General features: G+C 50.8%; 1 protein-coding gene across 5 annotated transcripts in view; it reads left to right on the top strand.

Moving 5' to 3' along the window:
• The first annotated feature begins 710 nt into the window (after positions 1 to 710).
• Positions 711 to 12,413, top strand: part of IKZF1 (IKAROS family zinc finger 1) — a 95,935-nt gene continuing 84,232 nt past the window's right edge. For all 5 annotated transcript variants that reach the window (XM_054505364.2, XM_054505363.2, XM_054505362.2 and 2 more), the window contains exon 1: positions 711 to 1,096. The gene's annotated coding sequence lies outside the window, so the exon portion shown is untranslated. The remainder of the gene's footprint in view (positions 1,097 to 12,413) is intronic.

Below are 12,413 nucleotides of genomic sequence, written 5' to 3'. Positions count from 1 at the left end.
GGGCCCCGCGGCGCCGCGGCCGATCCCGCCACCGGGCCCGGGGCGCAGAGAGCCGGCCGCCACCTGCCGCGCGGGGGCCGCGGCGCGATGCGGCGCTGGAATGAGGAAGCGCGGCGGCGAGGGGAGGGCCCGGGCGCGCTGCGCGCGGGGGTGGCGGCGGCGCGCCGAGCGGGCCCGGCGCGGGTGAGCGGGTTGCAGCCGGCGGCGGCGCCAGCAGGTACGGCCCGCGCCCGCCGCCGCCCCGGCGGCCCTGGGGGCCGGGAGCCAGCCTCGCGCGCCGGCAAAGTTTGTGCGCGCGGTCCCGGAGTTGCGGGCAGACGGCACCGCGGGAGCCGGCCACCCCGCGGCGGGGCGGGGACGGAGGCGGCGCGCCCCGCTCTGCGCCCCGCTCCGCGCCCGATCCCTGTCCCGCTCCGCGCCCGCCTCCGCGTCCCGCGCCGAGTGCCCCCTCCGCGCCCGGCTGAGCGCCCGGCTCCGAGCCCCGCGCCGCGCCCGGCTCCCGCTCCGTGCTGCGGAGCGCGAGCCGGGCGAGGGCCGCGCCGTGCGCGCGGGGCGGGGCGGCTGCGCGCGGGTCGAGCGGCGGCCGGAGGTGCGCACCTCCCCAAAGTTTGCGGAGCGCGGGCGGCGGGCGCGCGCTCGGGCGGCCGCAGGTGGCGAGGCGCCGGCCCGCGGGGCGCGGCGCGGAGGGGCCCAGGTGCGCGGCCCGTGGGCGGCGCTGTGCGCTCGGGGCAGGCGGCCGGCCGCGAGCGCGAAAGCCGGGTCGGAGCCCGCGGGGGGTGGGGAGGGTGGCGGAGAAATGGGGAACAATGCGAGTGAGCAACTTCAGGAAGTCATTGTGAAAGAAAGCTGGGAAGAGCTCGGCGGCCAAGTTAGCAGGGCATTCTAACAAGTGCATGCGCCGCCCGCGCCCGGGGCGGCGACTGCGCGACAGTCCCTGGGTCCCCGCGGAGCGCCGCCGAGCCCGGGCGGGACCTTGGAGGTGGCGAGGCGGCCGGCCCCGGGCGAGCCCGGGAGGGCAGAGGGAGCCCCGGCCCCGAGGTTGCTCTTCGCGCCCGAGGATCAGTCTTGGCCCCCAAAGTGCGACGCACAAATCCACGTGAGTGTTTTCAAATTGAATTTCAATAGGAAAACTCCGAGTGGCTGGTGGATTAAAGAGAGAGAGAGAAGGAGAGAATGAGAAGACAAGACAAGGCAGTAAGGTTTGTAAGCCCGGGTTTCGCTCAGGTCCGCCTCCCCTTTCTGGGGATGGAGAGAGCCCTGACTTTTGTCAGAGCCTCTGCCAACTTGTGCTGTGACCGCGGGCACAGAGCTAGGCCGGCGGTGGGACGCCTGTGAGCCGCCCCGCTGTTACCAGGAGGAGGACGGTCTAGCTCCGGTTATATTTAAACTGATACATGCCTCTAGATCACGGAAGTCAGGCTTCACAAAGTCATTCGTAAAGAGCTTTCTTTTCTTATTTCTGAGGTGAGAGCATTTTGCTTCTACTGTAAAATAATGAGATCGTGTCTGAACTTGCTTTCTGCAAAATGAAGAATTATCCCGGTTTGAAAAGTTAGTAGGACTTCTGCTGGCTGCGATTTTGGCTCTCAGGTTTCGACACTCCCTGGTAATAAGGCATCGGGTTACTTGCGACTGGATTTGCAATGTATTAAAAAAAAAAATCATCAAGGATCCCAGGTGATTCCTAAGGAATGGGGGGGAGGGGGGAGAAGGTGAGATTGTTTTTTCTTCTAATTTGGAGGGACAGAGTATGGCATGTAGAGACCGAGAGACCGGACAAGAACAGCTTTCAAGTGTAGTCCTCCCCCCCTCTGCTCTGGGCTGCACCGGCCCAGAGCTAATTCAAGGCAAGCTTGCCCACTGCTAATTTCCCACCCTGCTCTGGCCCATGCATCTCAGCTCCCAGGTATCTTGTTTTAAACTTGGAGACACAAACTGCTGTTGAAGGAATGAATACCTGCTTGCTAGCCAAATCAACTTCTGCTAAGGGGACAAAACGTATGGAGGTTGAAAATATTTACTCTGGACAATATTTAAACTTTCACAGAAATTGAAATGGTTGCAAGGATTGGCTCACTTGGTTCTGAGTTGAGAGGAGACAGAAAACTGCAGGAAATGGTGGGAGCCTCGTGAATTTGTTTCTTTGTTTGAAGGTGTTTGATGAGGCTCATTGGACCCATCTTTTATATGGAATTTTAAAAGTACCAATTTAAGTATTTTTTTCAGATTCAATGTCAGAATTGTTTCAGTGGCAAATCAGGTTATTTGGTATGTGGCAAAAAAATTAAACAGTGCCAAATATCTGTGACGGGAAGATTACCTGCTTCCATCATAGAATATGCAGAACATGTTAAAAAAATAACTTGTATGCACAGATATACATAGTGATGTCACATTTTAAAATCCTGCACACTTCTGGGTTGATAGAATGTATCCGATTTCAAAACTTTCCAGGAACATACGTGTTTATACCTTTTTTTATGTGGCAAAAAAAAAAAAAAAATGTGCTTCCCGGTCTTGGAGTCCACCAGAGCTGATACCAGAATAGATTATTGAGTTAAATGGTCGTGCTTTCCTTCCCTTTTGTTTCATGGTGATAGTCGAAGGCAGGAGCTCTAGAAACTCCAGCATGCTTGCTTGTTTGTGTAATTCACCAGGGTTTTAATTGAAGGGCTGCATCTTGCAACATTACACATCCTCTGAATTCAGAAGCATGGTAACAAGAGCAGCCCATCAGCTCGGTCTCACAGGGTGAGCTTGTGGGTGTGTAAGAAAAAGTGTGCTTGTGTACCCTTTTGAGGACTTGGTCCGTGGTCTCCTGAGAGAGGATACACGGTGACTGTCTTGGCGCCATTTCCTTTGTTGAAAAATTATAATCCTAGTGAATTTCCTGGCCAAGAGTTCTGAAGCCCCAGGGTGCTGGGGGCCACTGAGTCTTCCTCGCTTGGCTAGAGACTTAAGAGTTTGAGGATGGTTGGTGGTTCTTTTGGGGGCATATTTTCCCCCTTGATTTGAATTGGTGTGTTTCGTGTTTGGGTCATATGGTAGCATATTGTCAACTTAAATGTCAAACTTTGCAAATGTGAAGCAACGCTGTCTTCTGTGGGCCCTGCGACAAAACACCCCCGCCCCCACACATACAGGTGTTCTGGGTATATTTCAAGATTATGTGTGCATGGATAGATACAGAAAATAAAGAAATTCAATGAGTCTGTGCACACACACACACACACACACAGCATGCACACGGCACAGAGAGAGAGGCGTGGGGGCAGGGTGAGAACGAGTCTTCACATCACACAGACCTGACCTGAGTAATAAAGCCCCTCCTTTTAGGTTCTGTGTGTTTGGTTGGTTTTTACCTTTCACTAAAGCAGGATGGATTTTCCTATTTATACTGTTGAGCGTAGAGGTAAATGATGTGAGTACTTTGGGTGTCTGCCTAACACTATTAACCCAGAATCTGTCAAGGATAGCAACATTTCGTGGCATTTGTGTGTGTGTTTTTTTCCCCTCCTCTAATCTTCGCAATTATGAAATAAATTCACTATGAAATAAGTGCTGGTTTTCGTTGCCTTATTCTGATGGAGATTCGTTCAGGGGATCCCACTCACAGAGAGCAGACCAAGTCCCTTTTACGTTCTCTGGCAACCCTTGTGATTTGTCAGCCTGACAAGCCTTTTCGGGGACTGTGACTCCTTCTGGCCATAAGATGCTGTACCTCTCGCCCTGGTCGTGAAGGTTTCTCCCTTCCCCGGGTCTGTACGTTGGTGTTTTGGGAGCCCTCAGGCATGTGTGTGTGTAATCGTGCCGTTTCTCAGGTGAAAACAAGAGATGTAAAAGTGACAAGTGACCCCTCCTCGCAGGCTTACAAATAGAGAACGATTGATCTTGTTTACACCTTGAGACGGATCATTGTTTTGCTCACACGGGGCACAGGGGCATGTGTGATCTAGATGTTAGGGAGGTTGTACTGGAGAGTAGTGGTGTGATACACAACACACACACACACACACACACACACACAGTTCAGATGGGGAGGGAAATAGAAATGGGGCTGGTGCGCACCCCAGACCAGAATCAGCAGCGGCGACATGACTGGTCTGGTCTCCCCCGGGGGGCCTTCTGGACACTCCCGCTGGTTTCTTCTTGGAGACCCCAAGGTGTTAGTGTGGTCTTGGCAGTTCAAGAAATGCCTTCACGCGCGGTCTCCGTCTGCAGCTCCTGTGATACACGCCCCTGTCCTCGCATCTTCTGCGCCGTTCCCGTGAGGGCTTTTGTTTGACGTCGTTTTTAAATGGGTGATGCTCTTCTGACAAATATCTCTCAGACGTGACAAAACGTGCGTGCAGCGTGAAACCCAGCCAGACAAAGGGCGCTGTGCACGCGTTCCCGAGCGGGGAGGAGGCAAGGCCCCCCCTGCTTCCGTGTGTGTGTGTGTGTGTGTGTGTGTGTGTGAGACGCTGGGGGTCACTCCCGAGAAGGGCCCGCGGGGCACCAGCTGAGGTCTCCCCCACAGGCCGACGGCCTCCTCGCTTCCGTTGGCTTTGTGTCCTGACTGTGATCAACAGGCGGGACCCACAGGTGCCTCCAGTGACCCGCTTGGCGATAAACTGTTAGAAGTGGTGAAAACCCAAAGTCCCAGGCGTGGCGCCCGTTGTCTTCCCTGGCGCAGGCCTGGCCCCGTTTCCCTTCTCCCACCGCCACGTCGGCCTTTGGGGAACTCGCGATTCCTGTTGACTAAAAGAGCGCCGGCCTCCACCACAAGCCTGTCAAATCAGACGTCCTAATAATCTCTGAACCCGTTTTGGTCGGCACAGGAAACTCACGCTCCCTTCCTGCCCATGTTTTCCTGAGAGAAAACTATCTTCCCTCCTTTTTTGCATATTTGGCAAATGGTTCCACCTTTCTTTCCGCCCTAGTGGAGTGTGAAGGCGGTGGCGGAGGAGAGGGCCTCCCGGCCTGGCTCCCCGGGCAGCAGGGTCCCTCCCAGGTGGCTGAGTGGAGGGGACTCCACGCGCAGCCCAGAGCCCGAAGACCCCCGTCCTCCAAAGGCGGGATTGGTGTGGGAAGGCAGCACCCCTCGGTCTCGGGGAGGCTCGGGGAGACTGGTGAGTGCCACGCGCTTTCTCTGCTGTGCTTGCATAGACGGGGGCCAGCCGGTGTGGCCTCTCTTCCCGGTGGCCTGCGCCCGGCCCCTGCCCGGCACCCCTCCGCTGTCTGTCTGGGGTGATGGAGAGCATCATTATGCACCATTTGCACGCTCTGCTTTCAGGTTCTCCCGTGCTCCACCTCCTGATGGCTGGTGGCGCGGGGCCACCGCTTAACGAATTGCCTAAAATGGGGCCTAATTAGTGGAAAAGTGCCTTCTTCATATTTCCTCACTCAAGTGTGCAATGATTCATTTTTCTCCGGCAATCAGCTCACTGCTGAAGGAAATCTGACTCTCTTCCTGCCTTTTTGGCGCCAAAAGTTAGCAGTCCTGGACAGGGTGCAGGGCTTCCCGGCTGGGGGGTGGGGGGGGCAGTGGGATGGGTGGGAAGGGGGCACCCAGCAATGTTCCTCCATCCTCCTTCCCTGCCCTTCCTTCTCCCTCCCTCTCTGTCCCTCTTCCTTCTTTCTTTGGGGTGGGGGGTGCCGTGGGAGTCTATGGAAACAATGGAGAAAGACCAGCATAAAGTATTTTTAAGTGCTCTTACGCATCCCAACATAGAGTTTCAGGCTCCATTTTGGAGATCATACGGATACCAGCCCTCTAAAGCGTTCTCTGTTAGTTTGAAACTATTTAAAATGGAACAGTATGGCTCAGAGTCCTTTTCTGAAGCTAAGAGTTCCGCTAAGAATATTGATTCGTCCGTTTGGAGTGAATTTTTCTCGTGGAATCCGATTTTCACTGGTCAGCCTGGAGCACATGAAAGAGCACATAAGACACCTCCTTGGCCCCCAGGGGGAAAATGTTTACTTTAGAATCTTTAGGAGAAATGAAAATGAGGAATTGATCTTTTATGAGCTTGCTTCTGAGACACTCTGAAATGTCCTCCTGTGCTTTTAATGCAAACCAAGAGAGAGAGAGCCAGCGACCCCCTGGTGCGAGCCCCACTTTCCAGCCTGAAAAAGTGACCTTTTCTTCCTCCTTTGTGGTGAGTTTTGTGGAGGGCGGAAAATTAAAATGATATTCAAAGAGATCCACAGTGAAAACATATTGATAAATTGTGTATCCCACTTCATTAAACCAAAATCACACTGCTAATTATCTGAGGTTGTTAGAGATAAGGCCATTAATTACCATTTAAAAATGGTTTGGAAATTTCTAGTGCTTTTCTGCACGTGTTTTCCTGCTTCTGCCTGGAGTTGTATGTGTTTCCCTGAATTTAAAGAATTTCCAGCTCTGTTTCGAGCAGACCAGGCTCTTGTGAAAGAAATGAAACTTGCCGAACAGCAACAGCAAAATACTTAAAGCGAAGCATTGAAAATAAATAATTTAGGCTCATTTAAGGGCTGCAGGAGAATCGGATGGTAGTGTTTAAAACGAGTTTTCCTCTATTTTGCTGTCTGACGGACAAGAGCATTTCTCTGCCAGGTTACAAATAAAGACAGGCTGATTTTTGTGGCCCTACAAATGAGGAAGTTGTAAGCTTCTGTGAAGTTCTACTGACGACTCCCTCCGCCGCCCACCCCCACTTCCCTGCCCGGTCTGTATGAGGACCCTTATAGGCTAAAGGTTGTAGATTAGAGAATGCACTCCAAGCATGCGTGGCCGGGGGAGGGGGTGCATAGCCATTAGGATCTCGCATTCATATGGACATTGTCGTTTGTTCTGTGGTGTTGGGCATTTTGTTTTCAGGAGCCTTCCAAGTTGGAATGATAGCACAGCCAGGACTGAGCGCTCTGTCTATCGCAGAATGAAATGGAAAGCTAGAACTTTTCTTGTTAATTTGCTCCAATTTAAAGAGTCAGCTGAGACTACCAAGTGGTATTCTTTTCTATGATTATTTGGTGTATTGCCAGAGGAATCATTCTTACCAGACAACTTACCGAATGCATTTCTTCTCCCTTTTATTCTTCTCGAAACAGCTTGATTTGACTTCAGTGGGACCATTTGAGGTTGGGTGGACAAGGTGAATTCCAGAGTTCTACAGCTACTAAGAGCTCGGGCTAGGATTCAAAGAACCTGATTCGCGAATCCACATTCCTATGTTCTGTGAACGTAGTTTAAAACTGTGGCCATAGGATTTTTAATCATTTTCATGAGGTTACCTTATTTCAAGTGATTTGAGTTGATGATCTGTGTTGCTAGTAAAACTGGGGAGCTCAGAACGCACGTCTTGCAGGGAGAATTTCCCGTTGGCCCGGAAGCCATGTGGCCTTCATGTGGGGGGATCCCGTCATCAGGGTGTCTGCAGCCCCCTCTCTAGAGCCAAGATGAGACCTCCCCTCTTACAGGTGCCCCCCCCCCCAACAGCCTTTTCCATTGCAAGGAATAAAAGGTAGATATCTGGGTAACAATGAATCCTGGGACATGTTTGCTCTGGAACACATTTTGTGTGTGTGTGTGTGTGTGTGTGTGTATCTGGATTTGTAGATCTTGTCTCACTACCAGCCAGACAACAGAGACTTATCTAAAATGGAAAAAAAACGAGTTATAGTACCTAGGAGAGTGTTATTGGTGGGCGAATTGGCCATGACTTTTCAGTTATTGGAGATAAACGTATTTGTATGGATTTGTGAACAACTGGACATGCTTGTCAAGACTTGGATAATTTTACTTCTTGGGGTCTAAATAAATTAAATCTTTCGCCAAGGAAACTTACACAAGCCCTGCATTAAAAAAACAAAACAAAACAAAACCCAGTGGCCTTATAGAAGTCCCAGCATTACAAGTGCATTTTTTTTTTTTTTTTTGGAATGTTACGGGTATCCAATACAAGTGGATTTGCATGCTCAGTTTTAATTTTGAGCTTTCACATGTCCCCATGAAAGTATCTGCGGCTAATATGGTAAGTAAAGTCACTGCAAAGAAGGCAGGATAAGATACTGTATCCTTTGTGGGGTTAGCCCATTGCCTTGCTGAGTAAAACACTTAGTGAATATGGTAACTTTGTATTTATCCTTTTTTTTTTTAAGTGAAAAAAAAAACTTTGAAAAAAAAATAGGAACATGTAATTGTGCCTGGGCTCCTGTCTCCACATTTTATAATAATAAATGACAAAACCATCAGCACTTTTGGGAATATCCATGTCAATCATTATTTGGGGGGCAGTTCTTATACATATTTTTTCAAGACGGTTAAGTCTCATTTTTGTTGCACGGTTGCTGGCCATGCATGAAGGTCTTCTAAAACTGGGAAGAGGGTAGAAGGAAATGATTCTAAACTTAGATTTTTTGACTTAAGTGATGAAGTGAAGTGTAAAAAGCCATTTATATTTGAGGAAGCTGCTTAGGAAGTGGCCCATGATGACAGTCAAAATCAGGAAAAGTCCTATAAACGTGTATGTAAATTTTTGAGTGTGTATGTCTCTGCTACAGTTGCTGTCTATACAGTCCTTCCTGGTAGTTTGAGAGCCTGTGGTCTAGGGGCAGGGCGGTCTTTACCGAGAAGTCTCTTCTCTGCGTAGGAGAAGTGCAGTGCCAGGACCTTCCTGGGCCCCTGGAAGTCCTGCTCTGGACCTGTGCTGAGGGTAAATGGCTCTAACTCTGCTTTCTCTGTTTAAAAAAAAAAAAAAAATGTCGAATACAGTATCTCCCATCTTTTTTTATACCTCACTTTGAGGCCATTTTGCAATATTCGCGTGTTCTTTCCCTTCTGTATTAAATCTCTCTTTGCTGACACTGTTTTCAAGCAGCACGGTTTTTAGCTGTATTTTGAAAAGGCTTCCTCAGGTCCCCAGACCCTTCCTCTTTTGCATATCAGTTCCTGCCCCTAGGAAAAAAAAAATTGTGAGGACAGAATTGCACATCTGAGCTAATTTGCCCTCAAAAAGCAGGTTCTCAGTAGAACAAACCACTGGAGGCGTTTTCTGTGGCTCAGTTAAATATGGGGGTGGGGGCGCAGTCTGAAAGCCAAATTGGATTCCCTGCCGTCCTGTTGAAATCTTGTTTTTCATTGTTATTTGCGCCAGCAGTAGTCTGTGGAATAATCATGAAAATGTGTAGATTGGCAGCTAATTTTTGAAAAATGAAAAGAATCAGAAATGAAATAAGAGTGCCCAGAAGTTTCTATGTTCTCCCGACCTGTTTTGTCAAGTTGTTAGGAAAACCTATAAGGTCCCCCTCACCAGACACAAAGACCTGGCAGATTGCCTTAGCTTTCTCTTGGAACATTTCTTTTTTTTAAGATACAGTGTAATTCACAGCGATATGATAGATTTGCAAAAATAAAATCTACCAATCTGAAAACGAAAGAGCTCTCTCTGGGCAGGAATAATGGGTTTCATTAAAGAGGTCTGTGACCTAAGGCATTTTAAATAGATTATAGGCTTGGCCCGTGTTTTCCCCGCGTGCCTGCCCCCTTCAAAACAAGCGTCATTGAGTGTGTAAGGAAATAACCCTGAAATGGAACCGCCAGTGCAACTTCGCTCGTCAGGGAGGAAAGAAATCAGTAGCATGCATCTTATCAAATAAGGAGAATTTAACTTTATTGGAGAAGTTTTGTGATGAAGGGGGCCTTACATGTAGAGTATTACAAAGGACACACCCCTCTTCTGTCAGGATACAGGTGACATCCACTCCTTGTCCATTGCCCGTTTGAAATTTGGGACCGCGGCGCTGGGCTGTGAGGTTCGCACAGGCAGGAGTGGTGGAGTGAAGAACGCGTCTCCGTTGAGCCGTTGTGGGTTCAAGTTCACTCTGTTGTCTAGTCGTGCGCCCTTGGGCGGGCTGCTGTATGGTTAGCCTCTGTCTTTCTCATGCATCGAGTGGAAATAATACGGATTATGTACAATAATCATAATCACGTGGCTTAACTGTGAAGTTTAAAGATACACATTTAGCAAATGAGTCTTGAATACTAGATCCGTGTTAGACGCTGTACCAGGCACTCACATAAGACGGTGGGCGAGGTGGACGACGTGGACGGTCTTGTGGTTCTTTGCAGTTAAATGCCGTAGTCAGTTGCTTAGCTCAGCCAGCTAAGACCAGTATCCATTCCTTCACCATCTTTTTCTGGCACATAAAAAGTACTTAAGAAATGAGATAGCGTTGGGCCCATGTGTCTCAGGGGAGAGGAAAGACATCGTTTTTAGGTATTTATGTATTTGTTTTGTTTTTTTTTAAACAAAGACGATTCTTTCTTTCTTTATTTATTTATTTTTGCGAGACAGAGAATGAGAGAGAGCACGAGAGGGAGGAGGGTCAGAGGGAGAAGCAGACTCCCTGCTGAGCAGGGAGCCCAATGTGGGACTCGATCCCGGGACTCCAGGATCATGACCTGAGCCGAAGGCAGTCACTTAACCGACTGAGCCACCCAGGTGCCCCTATGTATTTGTTTTGACTGAAGCATAATCGATACGTAACATCATATTAGTGTCAGGTGTAGAGCACGATGATTCAGTATTTGTGTGCGTTGCAGATACTGAAGGATGAGTCTCGGAGCCATCACCACACAGGGTCACAAAAACATGTGTGCAATGGGTGCTTTTAAGATTTGCTCTGTTAGCAACTTTCAAACAGGCAGGACAGCATCATTACGAGCATCCTCTGCACAGACGTGACTTTGTGTGTGTGTATGTGTGCGCGCGCGCGCGTTATTTAAACCGCAGAGAACTGAGGTCTGTAAAGCTTGTGGAGGTGCTGGGTGCTCCCAGGGAATGGCTCGTTCTGAGTGACCGCTGGCGGTCCTCGCAGCCGGTTTGGCCCGCCGTGCGCTTGGCGGTGCTGGGATAGCGGTGACGTCAGGCCGCTTGAAAAGGAATCAAGTTGTGGTTCTTGATGGGTGTCTGGCTCTTCATTTTGACTTCATTAATTCCGACTCGCCTTTTCAGAAGTGTGGGAGAGCGCTGTGAAGAGAGGTGCTCATCCTAGGGCAAAGAGGGGGCCCGTGAAGAGGGGCCGAGGACGGCCACCAGCCCTGTGCACCTGCCAGTGGCCCTCGGGGCTCCCTTTGGCTCTTGGAGCTGTTCTTGGGGCCGCCTGCTCGCTCGCAGGTACAAGGGAGGACGCTCCTGGAGACTTGCCCAGCCCTTGACTCGGGAGCCACGACTGCCCAGGGCGGTTCCTCCCAGGAGACAGCCAGGCCCCAGTCCCTCGTGGGGTGGGTGTGGAAGGAGGAAAGAAGGACAGGGTCGGCGGGGCGGCGGGGGGGATGTTTCCAGAGTCTCCCTGTCCCCGAGGGAAGCTCCTCCACGGGGCCGGCACTGGCAATAAGACCCTATTTCCTTGGCGGGGCCGCTGGAGAAGCACAGATGTTCCGGGCCAGCTTTGCTCCTGTCTCTCACCTCTTTTGCTCCACCCTCTGTGTGCCCCCCACTTTCTGGAGTCACTGATATGCCAACCCCCTTGAGCTGACACGAGGAAAGTCTTGTTGGAGCAGAAGGACCAGGGCGCCTGGGTGGCTCAGTTGGTTAAGCGACTGCCTTCGGCTCAGGTCATGATCCTGGAGTCCCAGGATCGAGTCCCGCATCGGGCTCCCTGCTCAGCAAGGAGCCTGCTTCTCCCTCTGACCCTCCCCCCTCTCATGTGCTCTCTCTCTCTCTCTCATTCTCTCTGTCTCAAATAAATAAATAAAATCTTAAAAAAAAAAAAAAAAAAGAAGGACCAGACAGACACAGAGACAGAGACACGGAGAGGAAGGGAGGAGGGATGAAGGAGACAGAAGGAAAGACAGGAAGACCACTCCAGAGTGGGAGGTACGGGTGGGCAGTGGCTTGCGACAGCTGGCTGTGCTCCCCTGGAGGGACGGCCAGCGACAGCCACTGTCACGTTGGGCTTCACTTATCTCTGCATCTGTTTCCCTGTGTGTGAGATTCAGAACTGCTTGCTCCAGAGCAACAATGAGCCTTCAGGGCTGTAGGCACCGCCCAGGTGACCGGTCTTTGCTGGTGTTGTGTTTTCTGCCGTGTCGATCGGTGGAGCTCTGGCCTTCAGTTGTTTGGGTTTCCCGTGTGGGGGAGAAAATCACACTTCGCTTCTGTGGAATACTCCTTGCCTCTGGCATTTCCCTTTCCAGGCTTGTGGTCCTGGGTTTTGTTGAGGGGCCGGTTTCCAAAAACAGGTCATGAGTCCACTTGTGTGCTGAACTCATCTTTCTGATCATAAACTCCTGGACAGCGGAGACCATATCCAGCCCACACTCTGTTTTCCACTTGGCATTGGATACAGCTTCCATGTAGGGAAAGAGGGCTTAGTAAGCACTGTGTGAGACTGAGCACAGAGCCTGGGTCGTGCACGCGGTAGCCGGGATGGGGGTGGTGTCCCGC

The sequence above is a fragment of the Mirounga angustirostris genome, unplaced genomic scaffold (assembly GCF_029215605.1).
Source record: "Mirounga angustirostris isolate CCGP_5_RB_7025 unplaced genomic scaffold, mMirAng1.0.hap1 SCAF_12, whole genome shotgun sequence".
Classification (NCBI taxonomy): domain Eukaryota; kingdom Metazoa; phylum Chordata; class Mammalia; order Carnivora; family Phocidae; genus Mirounga; species Mirounga angustirostris.
This window is presented reverse-complemented; position numbering and strand designations above follow the sequence as displayed.